The following is a 15940-nucleotide window of genomic DNA, read 5'->3' on the forward strand; positions in this document are numbered from 1 at the left end:
ATGCGAAGAAAAGTATAGGGGACGTTATTAGTAGTAAATGTAATGTAATTGTGAAGAAAGAAAAGTGGACGAAAAGATAGCTTGCCTCGGGCAGGGACCGAACCTGCGACCTTCGAATAACGCGTCCGATGCTCTACCAACTGAGCTACCGCGGCGGCCAACCCCCTTCCATTTTTATGGGGTATATATGTGTATTTAAACGTGGGAGGGTCAGTCAGCGCCGCCAGTAGCCATGACGGCGAGTGTGGAACACAGTAGCCATGACGGCGAGTATAAACGCATCTGACAGAACTAGCGCTTCCATGAAACAGATCGCGTGACTAGCAATTTGAAAACCGTGACAAGATCTACAAACAAGAAAGACAATTCTGCAAACGAATATAGGAAAGAAATAAAAATGTTAATAAAAATAATATTATTAAGATAATCGCTTGAACAAGACAACATGCGTCACTAAATTCAAGGGGTGCGAACATCGACATTAAAAAGGATAGAAAAACGATCCAACGAAAGCGTGCAGCAAAAATCTGCGCATACAGCGATTATTATTAGATTGTGATGATACTAGAACTTAGTTCCGCGCCGAAAGAAACGTCAGCTTGCCTGGAGTTTCATTTATGCCAGATGAGACAGCGTTGAACTTGTGAATGAAGAATGACTCGCGAATTTCTGTATCATGGTGCAACGGGAAACTGAATTCCAGTATAGTTGCTGTGAATATATCGCTAGAGTGGCCAGGAAAATCAACGTGCTTGGAGAAAGGTACATTAGATAGGCTTATCGCAAGTGACTTATGTTTATTGAAACGCAGTGTAAAAGCGGTTTCAGTTTGCCCGATATACTGAAGTTTGCACACAGAGTATTCAAGCATGTACACAACGCCGCTTGTGCCACAGCCAAGATCCCCTTTCATGTTCAGATGAAAGTTTCAAGCTGTGCTCTTAACATAACTTGTGTTGGTCATGTGGCTGCATACCTGGCAACGGGATTTGTTGGAAGGATGACAACCAGGATGAGTTGTGGGGGTTATTTTTGACGATGTTAGTTAGTCGCGTAAGTTCCTCGATCTACTATATACCACACGTGGGGGATCGGGGAAGATATTTTGAAGGTGATTACTCTGCAATAATAAGTTATGATGTTTCTGAAGAATGCTCTTTATATTTGGTGCCGATGCGGAGTGTGTTACAACCAGGTTAGTGTTTGAGTGCGCAGCGTTTTTCTTTCCAACAAAAAGCTCTTTGCGGTCAACACCGTCAGCCTGTTTAATAGCATCATCAATAATTTGGGGTAGATGTTTTAACTCGAAAGTGTTTTATGCCGGGGTCCACCAAGACTTCAGTGACGTATTTACGTCACGGAAATGACGTCGAAAAAATTTACACGATCAGATGACAAAGGAAAAAATTCTGTCAACGGGGCATCGAACCCACGACCGCTCGGTCCGCAACAACAGATTCCGGGCACGCTATTCACTGCGCCACGGTCACAGACTTTAGAGGCTTTAAAAACGCACCTTTTATATCAACCACTCTCCCGGTCGGCGGGGTGGTGTTGTTCTCTGGGAGCGGTAAAGTAAATAATCCGTCATTACTGTGCCTCCGCGATTAGCACATGCCACGTTAGACGTCCGTTCCATTCGGCGCGTTTTCAATAGAAGTTCAATTTTGTCAATGCCTTAAGACACCGCGAGGTGGCGATCTTAGCCCAAGCGTCGTAAAAGCGTCGGCCTCGCTCATAGCATCACGCTAATCCAAAGCAAAAATAGCTCTGCGACGCGCGCCGGCGTCACCTGGCTGTAACACCACGTTCCCCGCCCACGCGCTCGCCCCTAGAAAAATCGCGGCTGGGCTACCGGGACGGCACGACGCGCTTTGCCTTTCCCTCTAGTCCGGCCGGGGTGTTCAATCACTTTTCAACATGCCGCGGGATGGCGACCAAGTTCTGTGTCCAATATGCGAAGTTCTTCTGGCTATCACACCTCGTTCTCTGATTGGTAGAAATACTAAATGGTAGATTGGTAGATGGTAGAAAAAATCTTGACACCAGGACACCACCCCCCTTATGGATAGGGTCTCCTACATAAATTCTATACAGGCGCCGGTTCTTGAAGCGCGAGCTGCGTGGATATGGTTTCGTCCACGTCATTTTTGAAATCTCTGTCGCGGTACGTCGCAACACGAACCTTGTATGACACTTGGCTGAGAGAGCTCTGGGGATGTAAGACAGATTGAAAGCATAAATTGGAGCTAATGCTGCTTTGGCGGTGTGTCAGTGAGTGCGCAACATTTTTTTGCGTTTTTTTTTCAGATATTTCTGCTGTCACCGCAGCAGATACGGTGTCAGACGCGAACGGCTCGTCGAAAAATCTTATTCCAGTAGTGATTGCTTTGATGTTACATTACCCGACGTTTTCTCAATAGGCAAGGTGAGCGCCTGTTTTACTCTTCATGTTGCATTACGCACCTTTTCGTTAATGAAGGCTTGGGAGCCCCTACCTGGTGCATTTTGTAGCGATATTTCGCGATAGAGGCTTCTCATGTCCGACACAAAATCTTTATTACCTTCTGCCCTGTGTCGTCCCACTTGTGTAACATAATCGCCGCGACGGAAGAAGCATTTTCCACCACGAGGTTAAAAGCAGTTGCAAGAACCATACATTATTGCTTCCTTACAAATGTGCGACATGTAAGCAGGACAAGACGATAGTTTTCTAGCAATTGGGAGCCTTGCATGCCTTAGCCATGTGCGACGAAGTGATATCTGGGGAGCCGACATCTAGTGGCTAGTAGTTGCTAGTTGCTTTCTTTGCTACTGGCAACGTGCATGAAATACGAGCATCTGCGAATCGCGAGAGAATGAGGACAAAGATTACGTTTGCTTGCCTAAACGACTTGTTGAAACTAATTTTAGCCAACATTCCTTAGTTTTATGCTTTGTTCGTAATTACGAATAGTATGTATTAGTAGCTGGCAACACAATTAGAACTATAAGCACTCGTGCTCGTTTCTGGTACTTTGTCGGAATAGCCGGCATCAGTACGTCGAACCAGATCATTCTTTCGCAAATCCGTTCGCCAAGCTTTACGTATATTTTCCTAATTCATTGCTTATGTGGATTAAAAGCTGTGTAATATAAGCACCGTCCCCGTTTTCGTGCAGCAAATATTGAAACAAAGCCAACAGAGTACGCCAATATGACAAAGTGCGTGTTTCTTGGGCTCTTGTTGAGAAATTGGCAGTCATTTTGTTATGCCTGACAAACTTATAGTAAATCAAAAGTATTTATCACGTTTAAACTCGTTTTAAGTACCATATCAATCAGGGTATGTGCACACACTCAAGGTAGACGTAACATTGGATTGCCTCCCGCAAGAACTGAACGACTCATTTACCGGCGACATAGAAAATCCATGAAAATTACTTGCAGGTTCCCCAAAAGTTTGCACTGTCATTCATGAATGAAATAGGGGAAGGACTTGTTTTCATTATTAGAAACAATCTCTTGAAAACAACAGTCAATGATGCCAAGGAATATAGTGGGGACTTTATTTGTAGCATTTAACTGTATTGTAGTAATTATGATTCAACTCTAACGAAATTAAAGTGGACAAAAAGAAAACTGGCCATCGATAGAGACCGAATCTACAACCTTCGGATAACGTGTCCGGCGCTCAAGCACTTGAGCTACGGCGGCGGTCGTCCTCCTGTCTACTTCATTGTGTATTTCTCTGCATGCAAACCTGGGGGAGTTGGCCACCAGCAGACGCGTTATCGGACTCGTTATCCGAAGGTTGTAGGTTGGGTTCAGAACGGCTGCGAAGTGTCTTTTAGTCCAGTTTAATTTCTCGACATTTCTGTCATAATTGCTACACCACAGTTAGACAACAAATTTTGTCCCATATACTATCCACGATTTCATTGCCCGTTGGTTTCACTACGTTATGGTCATTATGATATAGAAGCCCCATCATGCAGAAATATTTCGGAAGGCTAGTTGTTTTATGACTGAAACTTGTGCTAGTTGGTCGCACTTCATTTTGGAACGGCAGCGCAACCACACAAAGGCTGAACAAAGAAGGAAAACGGAAGACAGTGCTAACTCACAACCGAATCTTTTATTTCAGAAAGGACACTTAAAAGAAGAACCACCATAAGCTGCCCGCATGCGTAAACTGAAGGAACGCGACAATACTGCGTATCAACGAAAAACCAAGCGAACAAACAAGAAAACCTTGCACATCTAAATCACATGTACTGGTTTAAAAATTAATACTCATTCTCAAGTAATGTCACCGATGGTGCACTGATGGGTGAACCAGATTGTTTCCTAATGTAGTAAGCCTCATTTAACTCTCTAACAAACTGGTTCTTATGTCTCTTCAAAATCAGTGCCTTATTGAATTTCGGTTCGCACCGACAACTGTTAACATGTGAAGCCAAATGAGCATACCCTCTGCTGTTCAATGAATGTTCGCGTTCCGTCAACCTAATGTTTGCACACCTGCCCGTTTGTCGGATGTAACACCCCCCGCACGTTAAAGGAATCGAATATAAAACCCCCATATTTCATGGCACGTGTTCTTTTCTGTGCCTGACTTTGCAAACATTGTCATCACATTTTCCAGATATTTCATCTTGAATTTTCTTGCAGATTCTAGCCAGCTTGTTGGGGGCGGACATAGAAACATTTATGCCGCATCTTGCATCTACATTCTTCACGCAATGTGAAAAACGATGTACATAAGGAGCAGTAGCCGATTTTCTTTCATTATTACCGCCATCAATTTCCATTGATGGCTTTTCACCTTTCACCCATTGAAGTAACTTAAGTACACGGTTCCTTAATTGTGAAATAACATAACCAAGGAATCATAGCCTTTCAATCTGTTTGTTAAAGCTATCTTGTAGTACATGGGGCAAGACCTCGAAATAGCTAGCTTCAAACAGGACATGATGCCATTTTTTACATTCTTCAAGGGACCAAAACGAGAATACAGAAGCGGTTTAGAAGATCTTAACGAGTATGTCCAACAAACATGCTGTTCTATAAGCCTCAACTTGATATCTAAAAACTGAAGTTAACCTTTGTGTGGCGCTTTGCAAGTAAAACGTAATCGTGAACCACATTCCCGGAACAATTTCAAGACATCAGTCATTTGACGGCACAAATCACCTTTTTTCACGATGACCAAGAAATCAACATATCTAAATAATTTAGTAATCCTCACAGAAGCCACACTACGCAGCAAGTTACGGTCATGTTTAGCGAGAAAAATGCTGCTTAGAATAAGCAGTGGCCACTCTGCAACCAATACAGATTCCTGACCTTTGCACGAACGACTGCCCTTTCGAACTAACCAAGGTACTCTGCAGGTACAATAAAAGTATTTCTAAATATCTCTCAACAGAAATACCACCCTATTCAATGAATCTGGTCTCGTCATTATCTTCAACAATACACAATTTCACACATTAGAAAAGTTTTCCCTGTAGAATAGAATAAAATAAGTCTTCTATATCTACGATAAACACATTACAGGCAGTTGGGCTTGAAGTCTCAAAGTACGACCCAGTACCGCCCCTGAACCTAGTATCGAACCCAGTATCGACCCAGTAGGCGCTTGGGTTTGAAGTCTCAAAGTTCTTTTACCCAGTATCGCCCCTCTGGACAGCAGTTTTCTTGAATATGCTGTACCATAACCACACAAAACTCTATACGTCGTACACAAAGCCCGCACCCTGTTATCTTCTCCGCTCCGTTGTGGTTTGCAACCAATACAGAGTGGTGGCTGTGCTTTTCAGCGCGCGTTTGCACAAGCACAAGGTTTTCTTCCTGATAGCCGGAGCGTTTTCTCTTCGCTGCGAGTCCACCATGGTGAAGCAGTGGCTACGGTCCCTGGATGCAGACCCCAAAATCGTGTGTTCGATCCCAACAGTCCCGGTAGCCTTTCAATAGAGGTTAAATGGTAGTGGTCTGTGCTGTGCGAGGTAATTGCACGTTCAAGAATACCACATGGTGAAAATTTCCGTAACACTCCACTACGGTGTGCCTCATAATCATATTGTGGTTTTTGCACGTAGAACCTTAGATGTTCTCATATTGTTGCAGTAAATCTACAAATATTAAACTAAGAACTTTAGCAATCAGAGTAGCGACAAAACTGTAGGTTGTTTAAATAACTAGGTATTAGGATATTACAGTTTAAGGATGGCCGCCGATTGCGTTGAACACATTAAATCAGACGAAACTTGTGTTCACAATTAATTCTTTATTTCCAGTAATACAGGCAGACCCAAAATAGTGGTGGCAAGCCTGAAGGAAGTGTGGAACTGGAAGCCTTCTTTCTTTCTCTTTATTTTTTCCTTTCTTTTTTTCATCTCTTTCTTTTTACCCTCTTCTCTCTATGTTTTCTATGTCTTTTTTTACTTTTTTATTAGTGTTCCTTTCTTCCTAGCTACGTATATTTCATTCTTTTTGTGAGTATTTCTTTCTTTCTTCCTTTCTTTCTATTTCTTCCCTTTCTTTTTTTCTCCCTATTTCTCACTCCCTCTTCCTTTCTATCTGTTTCTCTTTCTGTCCACATATTTCTAACTCTCTGTTTGATTCTCTTTCTCTCTTTCTTTCTCTTTCGGTCTTATTCCCTTTCTCTCTCTCTCTCTACTTCGCTCTTTCTTTTTCTTTCTATGCTATGCCTTACTCTCTCCCTCCTCCTTACCCTTCTCCTCGCCCTCGCGTCTCTCCTCCCCGCCATCACTTTTCTTTGCCACTCCTTTTCTATACTATACTATACTAGACACGGCTGACAAGAGAAGGCTGTTCTAGCGTTTTGGATAACCAAGCAGTTACCACGCTCGCTTTCGGATGGCGGGTACATGGGTTTGAATCCCACGTCGTCAATAAAAACATTCGCCAAGAGTTTCTATTTTTTTCTATCTCTTTCTTTCTATTTCTCTGTACTCGTTCTCTAACCCGTCAAGGTATTGCATCCCACGTGGGACAAATCGGCACACATGAAGTGGGAGTGAAGCCGAAGATGATGAGACGAAGAAACGGTGTGCCATTACATTTTCTGTGGACGCAAAATGCATGACGAAAAGCTTAACAGCTTCGCTGTAGAACTTTGTTCAAGATACCTGAAACACCGAGAAAAAACGCAATTTTTTTCTGCCATGGTATACATAGCACAAAATGACAATCGACCACACTTACCTGGCCGGACCCCACGTCGGATCGAGGGCGTGCCCTCCCAGAAAAATATTTCTGCCTACGCCTCTGCAAGTAGTATTCATGTGATGAACTGCAGTGATAGCCGGGGAATAACTTCCGGTATATGATATGCGGACAGCGCAGTGCCTCCGTGCCACCGGCCACCTTCCCACATTGATAGCGACCACTAAATATTAAAGCGCATTCTCGTTTCCTACTCTGCCAACGTCTGGTCCGGCAGTACAGAGCATGCCATGTAGTTTGGGCCAGCGCTACAGACAGATGGACGGTCACTGCCAGATAATGCATGTTCACTCAAAGCCTAAATTGTGTAGCACAACAAGGAAGTACTGGTAAACAACCAAGTAAGTAGAGATCGCAATCGCTCCCCGTTATAGTTAGATGGTACGTTGTGCACTATAGACTGCGTTGTGCGGCTGTAGACTAGAGCAAGTTTGCGATACAAATCAGCTCCTTAGTAGCCCTTTCTTTAGTACTAATATGCTTTCGATACAAGGCGAGCTGCTTCCTTGAATTGGGCGAGCCTAGAAAGCTACCTCGCTATAGACAATAGTTTCTCCAGTGGCCGCTTCCTTTCAGTTACAAACTTTGGTCCCAGAGAGAGAGAGCACTAGGGGAGAAAGTTCCACCTGCGAAGCTTCGGGAACGGTGTTCCACTGCACGGGCTTTTATTGTGGTATACGGACCCGGAACTGCGTTAGCTGATGTTAGCCAAGCCAGTAAGTCTTCCGGCCTGAGAAGCGTGAGAAAGCTCGAATTCTGCTCTCTGCTACCTCGGCGGTTCAGAGTCACACTGCAGATTTATGGCGAAAATTTGCTGCTAGAGCAGCACAAGACTTTACAACGCACATTTTATTATGGCTTACTTAAGTTCTTAGAAAGAGTACATGTAAGGAATTACACGTACACGTCTGCTAAATCGCTTGGAATATCCCTGTTTGCTATTGTCCTGATGATAATCTTTAAAGATGCCTCATGCAAGAGACGTTTATCAGTATCGGGTAACGGCCATTAGTCAGACGCTTGCTGTGGACCTGTAATCCGTGCGCTGTATTATAAGAGGAACTATTTCGATAGCACACTTCGTCGATTCCCCAATTTACAAGCTTGGAATGCACGGATATTACAGACACACTACGCTTATTCGCTTGCTGCTCAGACACCAACATATGTAGTTTTTTGAACGAAATATCCTAATGCAACATAGCGTTTAGTGCAATGCTGCGGCACTTTTTGACTTCAAGTGGTACAAGACATTTCTAATTGAAGGTAGCAGGTTAACTTCCACTTCTACTTAAGCATAAACGCGGTCACATAATAGTTGTAAAATTTTCAGAAAATGAAAAGATTGCACGCTTTCGACATTTTAAGTGGTTTGGAGGACGACAAGCTTATATGTGAGAAAAACAAATCGCCGAGGACGGGCACGATGCAAATGCATCTACATATAATCCTGTCTAACATAACACGTATGGAAAAAATGAAAGTGGCACTCAAGGCAAACAGCATTAGCTCTGAAATTCACTTGACTTATTCATATTAGTGATTAATTTTGAGCGTAAATGACACCATATTAACCGAACATCTGTTTTATTACTGGGAAGTCACAGTCAGGAATTGGAAAATACAAGTGTTTTATTTCCATCTAAAGGATTGGTATGAGTAAGGAAAATAAAATTCAGTGAACTCAGCTGATCTGTTTCCAAATCTCGAAGCATTCTTTGAATGAAGCATGCAAGTTTGAATTGCAAAAATAAATTTACTGACTTCTGCCAGGAGTCATTTCTGATACTATTACACTTAAAGAAACCCCAGCCAAGGTGTTCTAGCACTAAACGACACATCAAGGTGACTTCGCTAACTGCCAATAATAATGTTTTTGCACTCTCTCAAGAGTTCACCTGCCCGCGCCTTGAGCTTGGTAAGGCCGGATAACAGAGTCACTAGGAGGTGCTGGGCACAGGTTTGTTTTCCTTGGCACAGAACATACATCTAGGCAGTACGGTGGCGCCACGTTTATTGTAGTGAGCTCGTCGACAGGTTGAATTTCTGGCCAGAAAGTGAGCAATAAATGTCTAACGCAGAACATCGGACTAGCGGGACATACCACAAAGCACAGTGACATCGACACTTCAAATGAAATGCGAGCTGCGTACTCGTGTGGAGAGCGCCTATAAAGCTGCCTTTCGGCAACATCCTTCGGTTGCCGTGAAAGCTTGTTTCGAACTAAATCTGGAAGCTCTAACGTGAAGTCCCGTGAAGAGGAACCCCCTGCATTGCGCTCTTTTTTGTCCTCCACATGGGCTGCGCGCATGTTTCGCGGTGATGTACCTCAGTTAAAGTTGCCACAGCCATTCAGTCTATTGGTCTGTGAAGCATAAGAAAGGAAGACTTGTACCACCAGAACTCGACGCTTTACTGTGACCTCTCAGATTCGTGGTCAAAAGTTTCTGTTAGAGCGGTAATAAGTTGTACAATTATATCTTAGGATATTGCAGATCTTATGTTCTGAGTTGCTAAGATCTTTCGAGATCCGGGTCTTTCCAGATCAGATCCTAAGGTCTTCCTAAGGTTTTCCTAAGCAGGAAAACGTAAGTGAACATAAGGCCTCAAGTGCGTAGTTGGAAGTCGCTTCTGTAAGCGGTATTAGAATCCGCGGTCAGAAAAAGCCGGACATGTTCACAAAGAAGTCCTTTATTTAGAAGACTCCAAATAAATGACCTTTCCGAACTTTGTGTGTTTCAGCCAAGGCTACCTCGAGCTATCGTGGCGGTCGGTGTAAGTAGGCTTCGTACGTTTTTTTTTCCACCCTTTTCACCTGCCAAACATCAATATACACTGTACAAACTCTCTTACATCAGTGTACAGTAAACATCCAGTTACTTCTGTAAGGGCACGCTTTACTTTCGTGTTATTCCGATTCCTATCACGGAGGAATCAACCATCTTCTTGTTTCTTTAGGGCCTCCCGAAGTTTGGTGCAGTTTTCGGTGAAGTCGGAATCTGCGGTACACATCTTTTTAAAACTTAGCATTTGACCATATGGGATCGACGTATTGCAGTGCTTTGGATGAGAGCTTTCGAAATGCAGGTAGGAATGCCTATTCGTGGGTTTTCTCAACAGTTTAGTCATGAGTTTAGTAGCACGTATCGTAACCTTGACGTCAAGAAAACTGATCGATGTGCTTGAGTATGATTCTGAGAAAGAGATGGCTGGATGAGCGTTGTTGAAATCTGCAATGAATGACAAACGTTCCGTCTCGCCGTGGTACCAGATCAGGAATACATCATCAATATACCGCCTATAATGAAATGGTTTGAGCTTGCAAGTATCTAGGAATTTGTCTTCGAGCTGGCCCATGAAAATGTTTGCATAACTTGGTCCTATTTTCGTACCCACAGAAGTCCCACAACCTGCACATAATGCACGCCATCAAATTCAAACTTGTTTAACGTTAAGAAATGTTCTAGTAAGAGCGCCAGTGCAGTGCTATCTACCATTTTGTTAGAGACCTTACCTTCATAAGCCTGTAATATTGCTTGAATGCCGTCCATATGTGGGATGTTCGTATAAAGCGAGGCCACGTCCAGTGTTACAAGTAAGGAACCAGATGGTACACCCAGGTGAATGATATCGAGCAAGAAGTGATTTGTGTCTTTCAGGTATGAGTTGAAAATAGGCGGAATATCTTTAATGCGATTATCGACGAAGCTAGAAAGCGTTTCAGTGACGGTGCCGATAGCGGACACAGTAGGGAGACCACGATTATTTGCTTTATGTATTTTAGGCAAGTTAAAAGTCGCCCCGGGATTGGGTTGAGGGGGATTAATGACCGTATTGCCTTCTCACTGATTTCGTCGTCCTTGACGAGGTTGATGATTTTGACGTCCTTTATACTATTAGAAACAATTTCCTTGAACCGCTCCGCCGGATCGTTATCAAGGCGCTTGTAGAAATGTTCGTCATTTAGCTGTCTCCGAATTTCGGCAGTATAAGGAGACTTATTCATAATCACGACAGCTCCACCCTTACGGCCGGCTTGATAATTATGTTTTTGCGATCTTGTATTGCATGGAGAGCATCTTTTTCAGACATGGACAGATTATGCATAAATGACGTGTGTTTCTTGTAGGCCTCTAGAAGGTCGCCCTGTCCGACTGAAATATACAGATCAAGAAATCTGTCATGTTGTGCTGGAAGAGTCCAGTGTTCGCGGGATTGCAAGTTAGAAGACGATGGCCGTTCACGAAAGAATTCTCTTAGCCGTAGGTTTGCGGAAGGTAATGAAATGCTTAATCAACTGGAACTCGTTATAACCACCAGATTCAAGACAAAAGTTCATACCTCCAGTCAGGACAGCTAATTCAGACTCAGAGAGGACGACATCATATATATTGACAACGTTAGTAGACTGGCGTATTTCTGTACCATTCGAAGCCGCTATTTCCATTACAGAATGGTGGCTTCTTTGTCCAACAGGAAGTATTAGGGTCTCAGTAAGAATTTCATTCGGGAGCAACATCTTAGCTTTTGTTGAATGGATTTCAGTTTTTTCACTTGCAGTGTTTAACGCGGCTGCTCTCGAAATGCAAATATTGCTGTCGGTCTGTCGGCTTTCGCTACAGTGCAGTAGACAATTTTTGGTTTAAAACTGAAATAGTTACTTCGAGAAAGTTAAAGGTGGATGCAGAATGCGCATGAGAAAATGATATTGAAGGGTGGGCATTGTTAAAGTCATTTATTATTATTATTATTTAAAAGTACCTTACAGGCCCCTGGAGGCATTGCGTAAGGGGGGTAATGCAAAAAAAATATTACATTTGAACAGTGTACAAAATGAACGCGTATAAATACCTAAGAAATACTTAGGAAAAGCAAAAAAAAGTTTCAGAAACATATGCGGGAACGTGTTGAGCATTACGTTATACAATAAAGAGAGACAAGGAAAGAATACACTTTCAATCACGACAGCGCATATACACAACAGAATGTGGCACATCAAAATACAAGCAATATAATTAAAGAGCGAACGCGACATAACTCTGCTATTACAAAAAAAAAGGTATAACGTAAAATTGCTCACAAATAACAATAAGGCAATGAAAAGGACAATGTAATAGGTATGGTATCAAGCATTATTTTAACAAATGTGTGGTAAGTAGATGCTTGAAGTTATCTTGCTTACTTACGGAAGCTATGGTGTTAGGAAAGTCGTTCCACTGGCGAATGGCTCTTGGAAGAGCGGAATAGTTAAATCAAGTAGTTTTCCCGTAAATGCGCATGAAATTAAACTGATTGTATTGTGACCTATATTGTGGAGTTTCAAGCTGCAAGAATGATGACGCTGTGTTATAGATGTATTTATGAAACAATGATGGGAGGGCGATATCCCGACGATCATGCAAAGGATGAAGCGATAAGTCGAGTTTAATTTGTATAATGCTTGTGTTATAGTCATAACAGCGTGAAATGAAACGTGCAGTCCTATTTTGTACAGATTCGAGTTTTTCGATTTAGATATTTCTGATGGGGATTCCAAATGGATGTTGCGTACTCAAGCTGAGGTTGCACAAATGTTAGGTAAGCAAGTTTTCGAATATCGTTAGTAGAATGATGTAACTTACAGCGTGTGCAGCCTAATGATCTCGAAGCGTTGGCGCAAATGTATTTAATGTGAGTTGACCATCAAAGTGTAGAAGTTAGACAAACGCCGAGATATTTATATTGTGTGTCATGCAAGATATTTGTGTTATTTATATGGTACAAAAATGTAGATGTAGTACGTTTTCGGCTAAAACAAATTATTTTACATTTAGAAACGTTAAGCTTCATTAGCCAAGTGTTACACCAAAGAGAAACAAGCTCAAGATCTCTCTGGAGGAGTTGGTGATCGTCGTTAGTCTTAATAGGACGATAAAGAAAGCAGTCGTCTGCGAAAATGCGCACGTGTGAGGAAATATTACTCGGTAAGTCATTATTGTATATAAGAAATAATAATGGCCCAGGAACGCTTCCCTTTGGTACCCCTGAAGTAACGCTAGAAAGAGGAGATGAAAAATTATTAACTACTGTGAATTGTTGACGATTGTACAAAAAATTACGGATCCATGTTAGGGTAAGAGAGTCTAGTTTTAGAACAGAGAACTTCAAATGCAAGCGGCGATGTGCTGCGAGACAAAACGCTTTTGAAAAATCTAGGAAAGCACAATCAGTTTGTAGATCATCGTCCATGTTAGCGTGTAAATCGGTTGTTGATTCGAATAATTGTGTCCCGCATGAGAAACTCCTTCGAAATCCGTGTTGATTTCTGAAGAAAAATTTGTTAGCTTCCAGATGCCTGTAGACGTTAGATGAAATTATATGTTCTAACATTTTACAGCAGGTTGATGTTAACGATATTGGACGGTAATTTGCCGGCGACCATTTGTTACCTGACTTAAATATGGGTATAACCTTACCACTCTTCCAGTCTAAGGAATGAAAGAAGCTCCTGTTCACCATGTGGCCAAATAAAAAACACGTCATCAATGAAGCGTTTGTAGTAGAATGGTTTAAGTGTCCGGTTTAACTAAAATCTGTTTTATTGATGGCCCATAAAAATGTTTGCGTAATTTGGACCAATGCGTGTGCCCCATCGAATTCAAAATTGTTGAGATCTAAAATGAGCTTGAGTAACGTCGCTAATGTGCTGCTGTGAATAGGTTTCTCGGCCTACATTTCTTCGTAGGATTCGACGACAGCCGCAATGCCGTCAGTGTGCGGAATGTTAATATACAGTGACGCTACATCAAGTATAACCAGTGGAGAGCCATTTGGAATAGTGATGCCAAGTAGATCAGACAGAAAATAAGTAGTGTCCTTCACGAAAGATGGGAATGTAGCTGGGATATTGCTAATGAGGGAATCTAGATAGCTGGATAAGCTTTCCCTAACAGTACCTATACCGGAAATAATAGGACGACCGGGGTTGTTTTTCTTATGTATTTTCGGTAGCAGGTCAAAACGACCAGCGACGGGACTTAATAGAATGAGTGATTGGACTGCGTTATCAGCCATTTTCTTCTCGGTAATGAGGCCTAGAATAGTGCGTTTCACCAGTAACTTATGCTCTTCGGTACGGTCATAATCAAGCCGCTTATAAAACTTCGTATCCGATAACTGCTTTTGGGCATCTGCGGTATAATCAGACGTATTCATCACTACAACAGCGACACCCTTGTCTGCAGGCTTAATGATGATGTCAGTGCGGGAAGACAGTGAATTTAGGGCTTTACGTTCACTGCAACAGACATTACGGCGGAATGGTGCATGTTTTTGGTACACTTGCATAACGTCACGTTGAACCGCTCTAATATACATGTCGAGGCACCTATCGCGTTTTGAAGGCAGCACACAATGGGTGTGTGTGGCGTTGCATCGAACGCGACCAGCGCTTCGAGGAACGCGTTGAGAACGCATCGACGTGCTACGCCATACGACCAAGCGACGCCCGCGCTCCTGGACGGCTGCGGCGTCTGAACACACCGGTGACTGCTCCGCGCACTGAGGCTATAAAAGCAGGACAGACAATAAACGGGGGGCTTTTTCTGGTTTGGGGCTTGAACGCTCGTCTCTTGCCTTTTTCTTCTGCGCGTCTGCCCCGACACGGTGGCAGTAACGCGACATGGTGTCAGAAGTTTCCGGCTGACGTCAAGAAAGGAGCATCACGCAGTATTTCTTCGTCTCTGAGGATCGCTCTGCACAGAGGACGACGACCCCAACATGCCTGGTGACGAGTCAACAGGGACTTGCTCCGGAATGTTCGCCATCCAGCCGCCATCAAACTTCAACTTCGAAAGAACGTCCGAATGGCCGGCATGGTCGCAAGAATTTGACGACTACCGGTTTGCTTCGGGATTGAACGAGCGCAGCGAGGAAGCTCAAGTCAGGACGCTGCTTTACACAATGGGAAGGCAAGCGAGGACAATATTCCAAACCTTCAACTTGTCGGAAGACGACGCCAAGAAATATGAGGTCGTCAAGAGCAAGTTTGACAAGCACTTCGTTGCTGCTCGCAACATCGTCTACGAAAGTGCTTGCTTTCATCGCAGAAACCAGAATCCCGGAGAGTCCGTCGACAACTTCGTTACAGTTCTGCACGTCCTTGCAGACAGGTGCGACTTCGGCACATTCAAAGAGAGAATGATTCGCGACCGCTTTGTCGTTGGCCTCAGGGACGCGAAGCTCTCCGAAACGCTGCAAATGGACGCCGACCTCACGCTAGCAAGTGCCGTTGCCAAGGCCCGTCTCAAGGAAACAGTACACGAGCAACAGCATCAGTTGCGAAACAACGCCAGTGCGTCCGGTACTACAATGGAAACCGACGTAGACGCGGTCGAAAAGAAGAGCGCGTCTTCACACCCTCTTCGAAAGGAGCATCAAACGCATCGCGTCGGGGGCGCGGCACCTGAAGGTCAGCGGTGTCCTTTCTGCGGACAAGCGTCGCATCCCAGGCCGATGTGCCCGGCGAAGTCAGCCAAGTGTTACCACTGCAGCGTGAAGGGACACTTCAGTGCGGTCTGTCGCAAGAAGGGCTTCACAACGAGCAAGGTAGGACTGTCTTCCCTTCAGAGAGACAATGCATTGTACTTTCTCGGTACTGTTGATAATTGCGCCGCGAGTGCCAAGTTTATTGAAGTGCGTATTAACGGAACACCAGCTTCCGCGAAGG

This window comes from Rhipicephalus sanguineus, chromosome 7 (genome assembly GCF_013339695.2).
Source record: "Rhipicephalus sanguineus isolate Rsan-2018 chromosome 7, BIME_Rsan_1.4, whole genome shotgun sequence".
NCBI classification, from domain to species: domain Eukaryota; kingdom Metazoa; phylum Arthropoda; class Arachnida; order Ixodida; family Ixodidae; genus Rhipicephalus; species Rhipicephalus sanguineus.